Raw genomic sequence first — 13758 nt, 5'->3', positions numbered from 1 at the left:
CTGGCATGGTTTGCCATTGGCACAATGGTGCGGCGGGCATGGTTGGCATACTTTGGCGCGGAGATGTGGCTGGCATGGTTTTTCATTGGCACAGTGGTGCGGCTGGGATGGTTGGCATGCCTTGGCGCGAAGATGTGGCTGACATGGTTTGCCATTGGCACAATGGTGTGGCTGAAGTGGTGTGGCTGGCATGGTTGGCATGCCTTGGCGCAGAGATGTGGCTAGCATGGTTCTCCATTGGCATAGTGGTGCGGCTGGCATGGTTTCCATGCCTTGGCGCGGTATCATGAGAATTAGGGTTTGACATGGATGATGTTAGTCAATATTAAGGGTTTTGCCATGGAACATGACCCCTGCTTAGCTCGGAACAGGAGCATTGTTGCGAGGTAAGCATAAGATGGTGACAGGCTAGGACAAAAAATCGAAACAACAAGTCGTGATAAGATGGTCAGGAAAGTCCGACTAACCTTTTTCGAGAGGTAAAGAGAGTTTGTCTTTCCCGTGTTGGCGGCCTTGTATGAATTGTACTGGTGGTGCAGACTGTGGAGTGGTGAGATGAAAATTGTCGGCTTAGTCTGGCCATGCATCACCTTTGATGGGTTAGGGAACATCATGACGCTGTCTTGGCGAGTTGTTGGTGTTGGCGCGACAAGTCATGGCGCGGCACGGTGGTACAAGGCATGACGCGGTTTTGTGAAGCAAAGCGTGCGCGGACAGCTCGGCGTGGTGGTGATTTGTCTTTGTGGGCCCGATTGCCCCTTTTCCTTGCTTGACTCAAATAGGAAGTCCTTTCCTCATTCAAATGCCAAAGTATCACGCCCTCCTGTGTCGTTTGGCTTTCATTATGGTTTTGATGAGGGGTTTCGTTTGAGGCTGATTTCCCGGCCGTGATGCAATCACGTTCCGTTTATTCAGTTTGTGTTTCTCTTTCTTCCTTTAGGGTTTCCACAGTATTTATGCCGGTGAAGTTACATCGTCTTCCCCGTTTTATAACAAAGATTTACTCTTGTTGAGTCCATCTCTCTTCATCATGTCGATCAGAAGTGAATCATCCTCGAGCTAGCTAGATTCTCCAGTCAAACGCGTGAGGCCTGACTCTTGCAACAATTACCTCATCCGGGTCATTCGGGTCAAGAAGATCATACCGGTATGTTTTTATTGATCAACAGGTGTTTTATTGTTTGCCGATGAATGACAAAAGTTTTCTTCAGTGTAGAGATATCCTGTCGGAGCGTGCGTCACCATCATTGATGAGGATGATTTGGTTACCGCCCGATCCCACCAACTACTGCAGATCTGGAGAACGCCGACTTAGGAATTTCTTGTCATGAGTATCCCAATGCAGGTTTGTTGTTCGGAACCCGCATGAGGTGTCTTTCCTCTAACTACCAGAACGTTGGTGGGTTTCTGGTGCGGAAAGAATTCGTGACTCTTTACACAAAGATATGGAGGACATATGGCCACATCGCCACCAGGAGTGTGGTGCAATATTGTTCGTATGCTTTAGTTTCTATAGTGAATTGTCTCTTGCCTATGGTCGCCGAAATGGAGAGTATGTCTATCCGTGATGTCGCGGAATCAACTATTCAGAAGTGGGAGAACATGGTGTCTACCTGTGAATCTCTGAAGTTCAACGTTAGTTGGTTGTGGCATCGTGTTGATATTGTGAAAGTCGACATAGCTGGTATTCTTGCTGGCATGGTCCCTGCTACGAAAGCTATTCTGGAAGAGGAGAAAGCTCTGTCACAGAAGGTGGAAGAGTCAATACGTAACTTGAAGAGTAAGACTGAAAGGTATCAAAGCCGGTTAAAGGTGATGCTTTCGAGGGATTACAATATGTTGGATGGGCTTTTCTGAGTTATGTAGTTGCGAGATGTTTGGTTTCTTTCTGGGTTTTAAGCATGCTTAACTCTTTTTTTTTTGTATCCTTTTCTTTTGAAAGAATAAGAAAATTTTATTGATTTGCTTCAATCAACCAAAGGAAAAAAAACTTGATATTTGAGATGTGGAAGAAAAGTGGAAAGATGCCTAGCTATCCGTGTTTGTGATATGGCGGGACGCGAGGTGGCGGTCAGGCGTAGTATTCCTTAAGCCACTTTCCGTTGATGACTGCTTCCAGTTTTCCTCCGTCTTCTTTAATGACCTTGTTGTACCCACTGTTGTACGCTTTCGTGACTATATAAGGCCCTTCCCACTTTGCGGATAATTTTGGTGCAGACGCGTCTTGCTGAATGTGTTTGGCAGTCTTTAGTACCAAATCTCCCACTTGAAAAACCCGAGGCTTCACGGTTTTGTTATATGCTCTGGAAACCCTATTTCTGTATGCCCGTGCGTGTTCTTCCGCCATGGATCTTCTGGAATCTATAGTGTCCAATTCTGCGACTCTGGCGCTCATTGCTTCAGCTTCATTCCATCTAACTCCGCTTACTTCGGAAATCCTAGCCGATGGGATTTTAACTTCTGCTGGAAGGATGGCGTCTGCGCCGTAGACGAGGGAGAATGGGATCTTACTGTAGAACCAGGAGGTACAACTGTACCACCATAAGAACTTGAACATTTAGAATTATTGACTTCATCCACAGAACCATTCAAATTATAAGTAATATCCATCAAAACTCTAGAATAGTTTAACACTTCAAAATGATTATTGGTTTGTAGAGGAACTTGTTGTACCATATTCTCCATTGGACTGGGTTTTTCATCATCACTCATAGTTGCAATAGAATCTGATTCACTAGCATCAGTAATGACAACCTCATCTTCTGTAGAAGGATCTCTAGCTCTCTTAGGAAATTTAGACTGTTTTACTACCCAAACCTCATTGACTTGTTGTTTTTTCTTCTCAATAGCAACAACAACTTCCATAGCCTTTTCCAATTTATACTTAGAACAACCATTTTGAGTATGACCAAATACTTGGCAATGAGTACATTTAGGTGGCTTCCAAGAATATTCAACATCCACAGAAAATCTCTTAACACCATCAACTACAACAGGAATAGAAGTAGGGAAATTAAACATAACATCAACTTCTACACAGATTCGTGCATAACTCATTCTTGATCTAGTTAAGGTTTAATTGTGCATCATAATAGGTCTTCCTAAATAACTAGCAATACTACTTAATCCATCAGTTCCCAAAAGTGTAAAGGAACCTTTCTGAGATTAACCCAAATAGGTACTGATTTCAATTCAACAATTTCACTCTCAATATCTGGATGCCAAGGTTGAACCAGAAACAATTGATTTGAAATATATAAATAACCATGCTCAAGAGCAGTAAATCTATCCTCATCATTATCAAAATCAAAGATAAACACAGATTCGCCATGGATAGTAAGAGTAAAATTAGCTTTCGGCTTCCATACACGTTGTAAAATTAGCTTTCGGCTTCATACACGTTCAACAACCCTTTTCACCAGAGAATAAGCCTGACGTTTACCAACAAAAGTACGAACCACCAAATTTTCACATCTCTTGATTTTGGAATCAAGATCAGCACCCTTAACAGAAACCACCCATTCTCCATTTACCAGATTGGTAGGAACAAACTTCATTGAATCCTCTTGAGAAATGTTCTTCTTCGCCGGAAAAAGAGAAGAAGACCAAGTCTTCGAAGGTGTTACTGGATGTGAATCAACTGCAGAAGTAACACTAGAAGTACCAGGAAGTAAAGGAAACGTAGATCCAAGTGAATCTCTCAAAAAAGAGCCAGCTACCTCCTGAGAGATGGAAGATAGCGGCGAAAAAAGTGGTGGAGCCGTCGTCTCCATACCACCTGACGGCAGAGAAAAAGCACAAAACCCAAAAACCGTTAGATCGCACCACCAATAGAAAATCACCCCACCTCACAGCTTCTCTCTACACGGAACACACTTAAGTCGCTCCATTCTTGGGGAAGGAACACTATGAAGGTTGTTGATTTTTCTGGTGAAGCGAACACAAGGTAAATCCTTTTGGAAAAATTATACTAAGGAAGTATAATTTTGACGAAATTATTTGTTTTTCGGGTGCTTAGTTGATACTTGATTTTGCAACATAATTAGTTTGTAAGTTAGTTATTGCTAATGTCTAAAGTAATGAACGTCTTCTTTCAGGTCCACAGGTAAGTATTACTCATAGTTGGATGGAGTTGACTCACCTCGCAAAAGATATGGGGAGGAACTGGAATAGAGAAGATGTCATCCAAAAACAAAGGATAACTTATTGTGTGCACGGATGGAGAAATGAAGAGTATAAAAAGAGGAGTGTGTGCCTTGCGGCTAACCGTCCATATTTCCATCATTTATTTTCAGTATGTCTTTCGACAATTGAGTTAGGTTGTGTTTGATAGGAGTTAATTCCATGGAAATAGTCATCTTTCCATGAAAAAAACGTGTATTCCGTCGTTTGGTCAAAAATCTGTTTCCATGGAATTGTAAAACAAAAATGTGGTCTAAAGTATGTTTTACTTAATTTCATGGAATTCCATGGAAAGCCTTTCGTTGCTTCCCCCAGAAAACTGATTCCATGGAATTGTTTCCTTTCTCTGTTATCAAACACAGCCTTATAAACTTAAGACTCACCTTATTGGGGAATGATTTCAAAAACAAGAATCTTTGTTATATATCTTTTGTGTAGCAACATAATGGGCCATGATATCTACTTTCTAGAATAGAAATTTAAAGAAAACTAAGATTATGCATCTAGCATCCAGTGCTAACGAATAGGGAGGTGCCTATAACGAATTCAGCCATGTGGTCAAGTAAATATATTGAATCCAAATTATAAAGGGAAAATTAAGCTAAGGCCCAACCCATGGATAACCCATAATATGAGGCTCTTAATTAAAAGAAGTTCAAATCTGCCACGAGTTATTAAAAGACATCCATGCCCTTTTATACATTGTCAAGCCCCAAATTAAATAAAATTTAAATTTAAGCCCAAAACTATTAAATCTAGGCCCAAAATTATTAAAGTATAGTGTGAATGTGTAAACAGAAGTTACACATGTATATGTCATGTGTATCCAGAAGTTACACATCCTTATGACATGTGTAATGCAAAGTTACATATCAAAAAATAGACATCAAAAAGAACGCATAAAAAAATACACGTATTACTTTAATATTCATTTATAATAATTTCTTAGCATGTGTAACTAGAAGTTACACACGCATCTGTCTAGTGTAATTGAGAGTTACATATGCATCTATCTAGTGTAATTGAGAGTTACACATGCGTCTGACTTGTGTGTTCAGTGTCAACTCCAGTTCCAGCGATACCTAAAATATAACGACAAGCAATTAGTTTTTATAAGATTAAATGAAAAACAATGTATATTCAATTTCACATACATCTGAGTAGTGAAACTAGCAGTTACCCATGCAACTGACTAGTGTAACGCAGTTATCCATGCAATTGACTAGTGTAACTAGGAGTTACACATCCATATTGGAATTCAGCATACGAACCAATAAAGGCAAGAACATAAGCATGATTACCAAGTGTATAATGTCAAACCACTGATTTCTGCGGTAAATTTATGAGTTAAAGGTTCAACATTTCTGGGAAAACGAATAATAAAAAACAAAATATAGACTGAGGCATGCTGGACTACCCTTGCAGTAGTATCAAGCGCAATTTCAGTGCTGGCATTCACCAATCCACCATTCTTTTCAACTCGATAAGTAAGTTCAGCTCCATCTTGAACAGCTAGTGCAAATTTTCCTCTCATCCAAGCGAGATGCCACATCCTTCATCAAAAATCTAGTTACTTTCCTCAGTTGGATATTTTCATAAAATAAATGTAAAAGAACATTTTGAATGCTACAGTAGTTAAAAGAAGTAAAAACAACTAAAAAAAACCTAGAAAAAGTTCATACATAAGCAAACAGTTCTACATGTAATCGGCAGTTACACATGCATATATCATGTGTAAGTCGTAGTTACATATGTCATAGGCGTATGTAATAGGCAGTTACACATGCATATGAAATGTGTAAGCCGCAGTTATACGTCAGTATTATGGCTTGTATACTTGGCACGTATACTATGTTAGCTATAGAAATCGAAATGAAACAACTACAACAGCCCCTGCAATCACTTTCCAATTTGGAAAAGTAGATATCCTCAAACCACGCTTTCAAGGATGTCATGATTCATGAACAGTTACCCTTAACTTCTATTACACCCAGTCATATATTTCTAAGTAGAAAACTTACAAGACAAATAAGAATACTGGAATTGAAGGACTCAAATCATTAAGCAAATGAAGGAATTCAATATATTATTCACAGATATAAATGCTTAGTAATCTATATCAAACAACAGGCACACAAACCACAAAATCAGTCAGATTCTTAGCTAATAAACACGATAACACAGTATAAAGTTCTAGTTTAAGCAACACAAATATTGGATTAAACCTACTAATAATCTGAACTGAGAATCATTTCCAAAGAAATTCCTCTAATCATTGTACAAGAAAATAATTTGCTTGTATCCTATTCAATACAATTGGCATGTGTATCTATAAGTTACACATCTAATTAGCATGTGTAACTAGTAGCTACACATCCATTTAGCTTGTGTACCTAAAAGTTACACATCTAATTAGCATGTGTAACTAATAGTTACACATCCAAAAAAGGTCAAATAACTTACAACAAATCAGTAGCCAACCTGATTAAACTCCGGCAAGTCCCCAACTTCTAGGTAAAACGTCTAGTATGGACTTGTCACCCCCAACAGAAGGTAGAACTTGTTCAAGGCACAAAAACAGTAGATCAGCAGACGAGTTTCAGTTAGAACAAAAACTAAAATGTCAACTTCAATCAAGTTCACCTCAATTGGTTGCTGCCAGTGCTTCCTAACTCCTCGAAGGTTCCCTTTCCCAACAATAGCAACTACAGAAGTATGTTCACTAGCAACATTCAGAAGACTTGTTCCATGTACCTAAAACATAGACAAACAGTGGTTTGTAAGTAAACAAATCATATCCACCAAAGATCTACAATTATAGAACAGTGTGAAGGTATTCATGCAAAAACTGTCCATTCAGAAAATCTCCAAACTTATGCAAATCATCTCTCCATGATGACCACTAATAGGTATCACTATTTATTAGGCTCATTATAACAACTCATAGCTTACATTAACTGGACGATCACCCAAAATAAGATAATATTATGAAGATTACGACTCAACTGACTCAGAAAGTGATATTCAAGAAATTGTTTAATGAACCTTGCAAGCCCTCCCACCTACAGATGTTCCTAGGTCCAACTATGTTGCCAACAGAAAAACAAAGAAAGGTATGAATCTAAAGCTGAAATTTCCATGAATGAGTAAAATGAGCGATGGAACCGCTTGATAAATCAATAACATAAGGGAGGAGGTGATAACTTACAATGATAATTGCAGCGTTACTCATAAAGAGAAGTAAAAAGCCAGATATAATTTGTTTTCTTGTGTTCAATTTTTCTTCGTAGTATGCTAATATAGCAGTAGTTGTTAAAACAGGAAAATAAACAATCGGGAGCACTCTGTCAGAATGGTAATCCTATATCAATGAAAGAAAACACTGTAAGTTCAGTAGCAGATACACATGCTATAAAGCATTCAGTCACTTAAATAATTCAGTGACTTAAACTTAACCTCATCATTCCTGCAATCTGAAACCTGAGCATACATCTAAGCTCACCACCAAGTCCATTCTACAGCTTCAATTGCAACCACCATCTGTTTCACTGCCTGAAATTCAGCATAGTCAACAACAAACATCTCAATCTTCTCTTCTCTGCAGCCACCAAACTATAACAATTCTCCATGGCTTCTACTCCATCTTGCAAGTTTTCTTGGATAGTATCTGTGATTTTACCAGCATGTGTAACTAGCAGTTACACATCCATATAGCTTGTGTAACTAGTGGTTACAGATCCATATAGCTTGTGTAACTACTAGTTACACATCCATATAACCTGAACTATGTATATTTCAGTATACTATGAAGCCACACCTGTAATATCTTGACTCTCACTCTGTAAAACAAGTTTCATATCCTGTAATATATCCTGACTCTTAACTACCACATTGTAAGTTCAGTATACTATGAAAACACTGTAAGTTCAGTATACCACACTTTAAAACAAGCTCTTGGTATGAATAATTACCTTCAAAACTAGAAGAGGATAAGTCATCGCAGAAGCTCCTAGTTTTGCTACATCTCCAAGAAGAAAAGTCCACTGTATCACATAATAACAACATTAGGCTCTGAAGTCAAGTTGAACTAGCCTAACCACAAAGATGATATATTATCCAATTGCCATAACACAAATATATTTAGGAAGTTGTACACTTACCTTTATCTCCGTAGCAGAGTTAAAATCATTGAAATTCAATTGTTTCTCCAAATCAGAGTTGTTTTCACTTGTAAATGTGAAACCTAGCTTCAACAACATCTGCTCCTCCTTCACCCTATTAAGCAAAGACTTAATAAGTTTCATTCTGAAATGAGCATTATGTATCAACATCTCTGATGGCAAGACTCGTTTCCCAGTTCTAGAATGCCCACGTCTGTAAAAGCAGCTGCAGAGGTTTCAAAAATTGCTCAGAGTTCCAAATCGATCTGTAAACATACTCCATCATTTGTTCTCACGCTGCTGACATCCGAAAGCTCCTTGGGTGTAACTTTAGGTTCTGCAATTCGAACAATTCAAGATAATGTTAGACTTGTTTTGTCAAGAAGAAAAGACTAGTCCAACAGAATACCCTTCAGCAATTATTCTAAACGAATCAGTACATTAAAACACAAAGAAATGAGCAGCATCTTCTCCACCTGCAGGAAGTCAATGTCCCCAATCATCTTCATCAAAATTTGTGCAGCTTCATCACACACGGAGAATTACAATTGATCTTCTTTGTCACAACATTTGCTTCAGAAACATTCCATAATCATCAATTGAAGTTCTGGTACAGGAACTTTGAGAACTCATTCTGAAAAAGCCAAGCAAGTTTTTACTTTATCAGTTATCGAAAATCATAGGCTAAAACCTTATTTCTTCATAGAAATTACAGGAACAAACAAGATTCAATAATTCCAATAAAGCTATAACAATCATTTTGGAATAATGGAAGTTCCAGATTAGAGCGAAACATGAAAGTAACTCAAACTCGAAAAGTTTAGAGGGGTAATAAAGAATAAGATGCACCGATTACTAATTTGAATTTAGATTTACAATCAGAAAAACGAATTGAAAGATCAATCAAATCTGAATCACGAACTCTACAAATTATTTGTGATTTTTTTTTATCTCAAATCGAAGATAAAGATGAGATGGTTACAAATCCAGACTCCAATTACAAATCGAATTAAAAACTTGATCAGAAATAATTGTTCTTATAGGTTTTTGAAACCATAAATTGATTTTTCAAAAAAAAAAAATAAAACTGAATCAAAAGACAAATATAGTTTAGGAGGAAAACTTATCTGATTTATTAGATTTGTTGATGAAATTAATCTGAAATTGTTGAGATTCGATATTAATCTTCCAATTTTCTTCTCCGATTTGATTTTCTTCGTTTTTTCATTGATTCATATTTCTTCTTCGTTTCAGCAGAGCTGCAGGGAGAAACGAAACCGAATGAAAATGAAATCTAATGAAATTAAAAGAACCGTGAAGAAGATGAAAGAAGAAATTGATGGGATAAAACGATAACTAGTTATCGAATACAGATAATAGATTGTAACTTATAGGGAAGAAAGAAAACCCTAAGAGAATCGTTGCAGCTCTGATCTGAGATTCAATCTAAAACCAAAAATGATTGATTGATTTCGTTCTTCTGTAATAAGTAAACGTCATCAGCGAAGATCGATGGAGCGAGAATCTTTTTCTTGCTCTCTGCAATCATTTTCTTCGGTTTGATGAAAGAACCCTAATTTTCTTCAAGCAGAGACGAGAGAGAAGTGAGAGAAAGTGAAAATGAAAATGAATCTGGAAATGAAACCTATTGCCTATTTCATTAGGTATATATAGTAAAGCGCATTTTTGGTATTACGAATTTTCTCCAAACCTTAAACTTTATTACCAAGCCCTGAAATCTAAAGTTCTGGGCCTAGAAATATTAAAAAGTGAAAGCATGGAGTTGATAGGGGAGGATCCATTTAATGGGGCTTCTATAGATTGAACCCATATAGTAGGGGGTTCTAGTATTTTTCACAATTATAAACTCGAGGATACCATATGATATTTACTACCATTGACAGTAGATAGTCATATGAGCCCGTCACCGTATGTTAGCCTACTCTAACCTATGTAATGTCGAAGAAAATGATCTGATATGTTATCCTGCTTTAACTTTCGAAAAATGGGTCATTTGCCCAAATCCCATAAAGCATGGGAGTAATGGACTTGTAAAATATAGGTCTGGGTGAAAAAGACACAAAAAAATTTAGTCATGTATACCCTTTACTTTAAACTTTATTCTTTATTATATCATTTTCTTTCTCCTAATTATTTTCTCTTTTTAATTTAAAATTAATCGCGAGAAAGGTCTTAACTTCCGAAATATAAGTCGGATTTTAATAAAATTTATATTTTTAGAAAATGCTCGAAAATCTCTACAAAAAAAGATCCATTGTTGATATGAAATTCGAAAAAGATAAATAATTAAACAACCAAGCCGAGGATACATTATGCACCCAGGTGCAACCTGGTCAAAAATTATTTCCTATAAAAATATGCATTATGCACCCAGGTGCAACTAAAACCTCTTCTGTTAATTGATAAAATAAAATAAAAATTATTATGGTGCAACTTGGACAATTTATTTCATATAAAATTATGCATTGTGCATCCGGGTGCAACCTGGCCAAAATTTATTTTCTATAAGAATGTGCATTATGCACCCAGGTGCAACCTGCCTAAATTTATTTTCCTGTAAGAATGTGCATTATGCACCCAGGTGCACCTGACGAAAACTTCTTTCATACAAAGAATCAAAAGAGTATGCACCCGGGTACAACGAAGCCAAAACCTATTTCCCGTCAGAATTATACATTATGCACTCAGGTGTATGAGCAAATGTAATAAGAAAATTATGTATGACATGGACACAACATCAGATTCATGGTGTATGGAAATTCAAGGCATCATATCATACACATGAGTCATTACTTCTCCATGGATTGTTATGGTTGATGATCGCGTGCGCAAGATTTAGTATGAGCTGAATATCAGTGATTGACTTGTGAAACCATCCCACCCAATTGGTTAAGAAGAAGGAACACTTTACCTCCGGTTGTTTTTCATGTGACTGTACTAGAATTGTGGAATGACGAGCCGCTAACTAATTGATTAAAAGAAGAGAGTTTAAGGATGTGGGTGTTGCCGTTTTGGGAATAAGTGGAGCTACACACAATAATGTTTCAAACGAGTGGATTAATTCCATTTTGCTTGGGACAGTATATGGCAGAATGGAGGGACGTCTTTGAGGCTAAACTGATAGCACATTTTTACAAACACCTGCTGTACGTGACTTGACGTGACCATGGATGAATTTGGTGTTCTGTTAACTCTTGTCTCATCTCCTTCCCTGCAATTTAATTACAAATTGAAAAAAAAACAAAAAAAGTTATCTCTCATACACTATTTAACATTCATAATTCATTATTGCTTCAAGAAAGGAATTGGATTGAAATTTGACAAAAAAAAATCAGTTAATTTAACAAATAACTTCAAAATCATGTTGTATAAGATTAAACTTCCTGGTATTTGTGGTGGAGATGTTGTTGCTGGTAGTGATGGTAATCGTGGTGGAGGTGGGTATTCATGGTGGCAGAAACTGGAATGGAAAAAGAAAAAGAAAAAGGAAAGATCGAGTTTTGAGATATAATACCTGGTATACGAGTTGCTAAGATTCTCTTGCTTAAAATATTACCGAAGTCATGTCGAAACACCATCATCCATCAATTTCTGGTTAATCGGATTCGGAAGTGGGGGAAGAGAGGACTCGTCTGTTTCAATAAAATAGATATGGAGACTAGAAAGGAAGAGAGGGTATTTAAGTCAGTTTCCCTAAAATTAAATTTTAATAATCGGGTGAAATATCCTATTTGGATATTAAAAAGGTATCTTAAAGAATCTTCGTTATTTGAATGGTAGTCATATTTTGCTTGTCTTATATATCTAAGAATTCAAATTCAAGGACTAATTAACCAAAAACTGCTTTTAACTTATATAAGGTGAAACCAAATGACCTCAAATTTCACCACATATATATGGCACATAGAGAATGACAATAACTAAAATAGTGACGTGTTAACATATCCCACAATTACATTTGGAGACTAACATGAGAAACCTATCATTTAGATGATTGATAATAAATATACTTTTAACCCTTAAAAAGCAATAAAACTTCTAAGAAAGAGTTCTGGACAACAAATATTGTTTCCCTGCTGCGGAGAGACAAGGAGAAAAAATGTCATTGGTGGAAACGAACCGTAAGTAAATGAGAGGAGGGACAAGGAAACAAAACCAAATAGTAATCAAGTGTGCACTAAGCAGCCGTGTAACACGAATCCCGTGCCGTTATGACACGGGTCATATCCTAGTATAACAAATTATGCATCGTAGAAACAACATCAACAAACAAGAATGTAAATCTAGTGAGATAAAAGCAAGTATCAAAAGCATAATTATTCAATCTTTATTGCATTAAAACATTTGGCTCTTACGAACCTTTTCCCAATTATTGAATTTTTGAATAACAAAGTTACTGTCAGTGAGAAGTTATCTTCCAAATTATAAGCAACGTAATCATGACTAAATTTTAGTCTCACTATATATGCTTTTCTAGGTTCATTCTTAGTGAATTAGTTGTAACTTTTATTTTTCTAGCTACTCTAATTTAAATCAAAGTTGGTAAAACATACTCCACTATTTTTTTTGGCTCATCAAGAATTCCAAAACAAAAATATCCAAAGATCCAACAAAATTGTGAAACATAATGAACCAATGATCTAAATTCAAAAATGTTTTACACAATATAGAGGATGAAAAGTCAAACAATTTTTGTGAAGACAACACCGCCTAGTTCACTCAAACGATCATATTTGATATCAAGACAAGCTACTCGAAGTATCAAATATGTTTTATAAAATTCTCAAACATTTTATTTCATCCAATATCATTTCAAGTTGCGTTAGATTACATACATGTTATTCAAAAAATCCACCAAGTTTAGAGGAAAAAATAACATACTCATAATCATCACTAACTCATTCATGCTGCAAATATTCAAAGTTCATATCATGTTATGAAAAATTGCAATGTTAGGTTCAAACAGTTCATCCACATGATATCCTTGCAGTGTCGAGTCATAAGACTTGGTTTAGTGCAAGCATAACAAATAACTTTCATTATAAAGATTATGTTCATTTCTTGGTGAGAGTTGGTATTCACATCTGTTTTGACTAGGTTTCCAATTCTTTCGGTTTTGGTTCGGTATCAAATTCCATCTCATAAGTTTCAAACTTATATGAGTCACACATTTATTGTCATAGACAATGATTCTCACGTGCAATCATTCTAAAATTTAACAATCAATTTATTTTCAATCTAGAATCCAATCATTTGATCACTACAATAACTACAAACAGTTCATCTATACTTCATTTTCTTTGAAATTTCAATTGGTCATAACCCATTTTCCACTCTTTTCATACCAACAATGAAATCAACAAAACCATTGCTCCATGAATCGATTAATCTCTGG

The 13758-nt window shown here is 36.4% G+C and overlaps 2 long non-coding RNA genes across 2 annotated transcripts; both read right to left on the bottom strand.

The window, feature by feature from the left end:
* Positions 1-5206: 5206 nt before the first annotated feature.
* LOC113317887 lies at positions 5207-7533 on the bottom strand. Its single transcript, XR_003344081.1, has 5 exons — positions 7391-7533; positions 6826-6936; positions 6664-6741; positions 5600-5735; positions 5207-5264 (listed from the first exon to the last, which is right to left on the bottom strand). It is a non-coding gene; the product is annotated as an uncharacterized LOC113317887 (long non-coding RNA).
* Positions 7534-10649: 3116 nt separating this feature from the next.
* Positions 10650-12014, bottom strand: LOC113319713. Its single transcript, XR_003345764.1, has 2 exons — positions 11878-12014; positions 10650-11574 (listed from the first exon to the last, which is right to left on the bottom strand). It is a non-coding gene; the product is annotated as an uncharacterized LOC113319713 (long non-coding RNA).
* Between the last annotated feature and the right edge of the window lie 1744 nt (positions 12015-13758).

This window comes from Papaver somniferum, chromosome 10, assembly GCF_003573695.1.
Source record: "Papaver somniferum cultivar HN1 chromosome 10, ASM357369v1, whole genome shotgun sequence".
NCBI lineage: Eukaryota > Viridiplantae > Streptophyta > Magnoliopsida > Ranunculales > Papaveraceae > Papaver > Papaver somniferum.
This window is presented reverse-complemented; position numbering and strand designations above follow the sequence as displayed.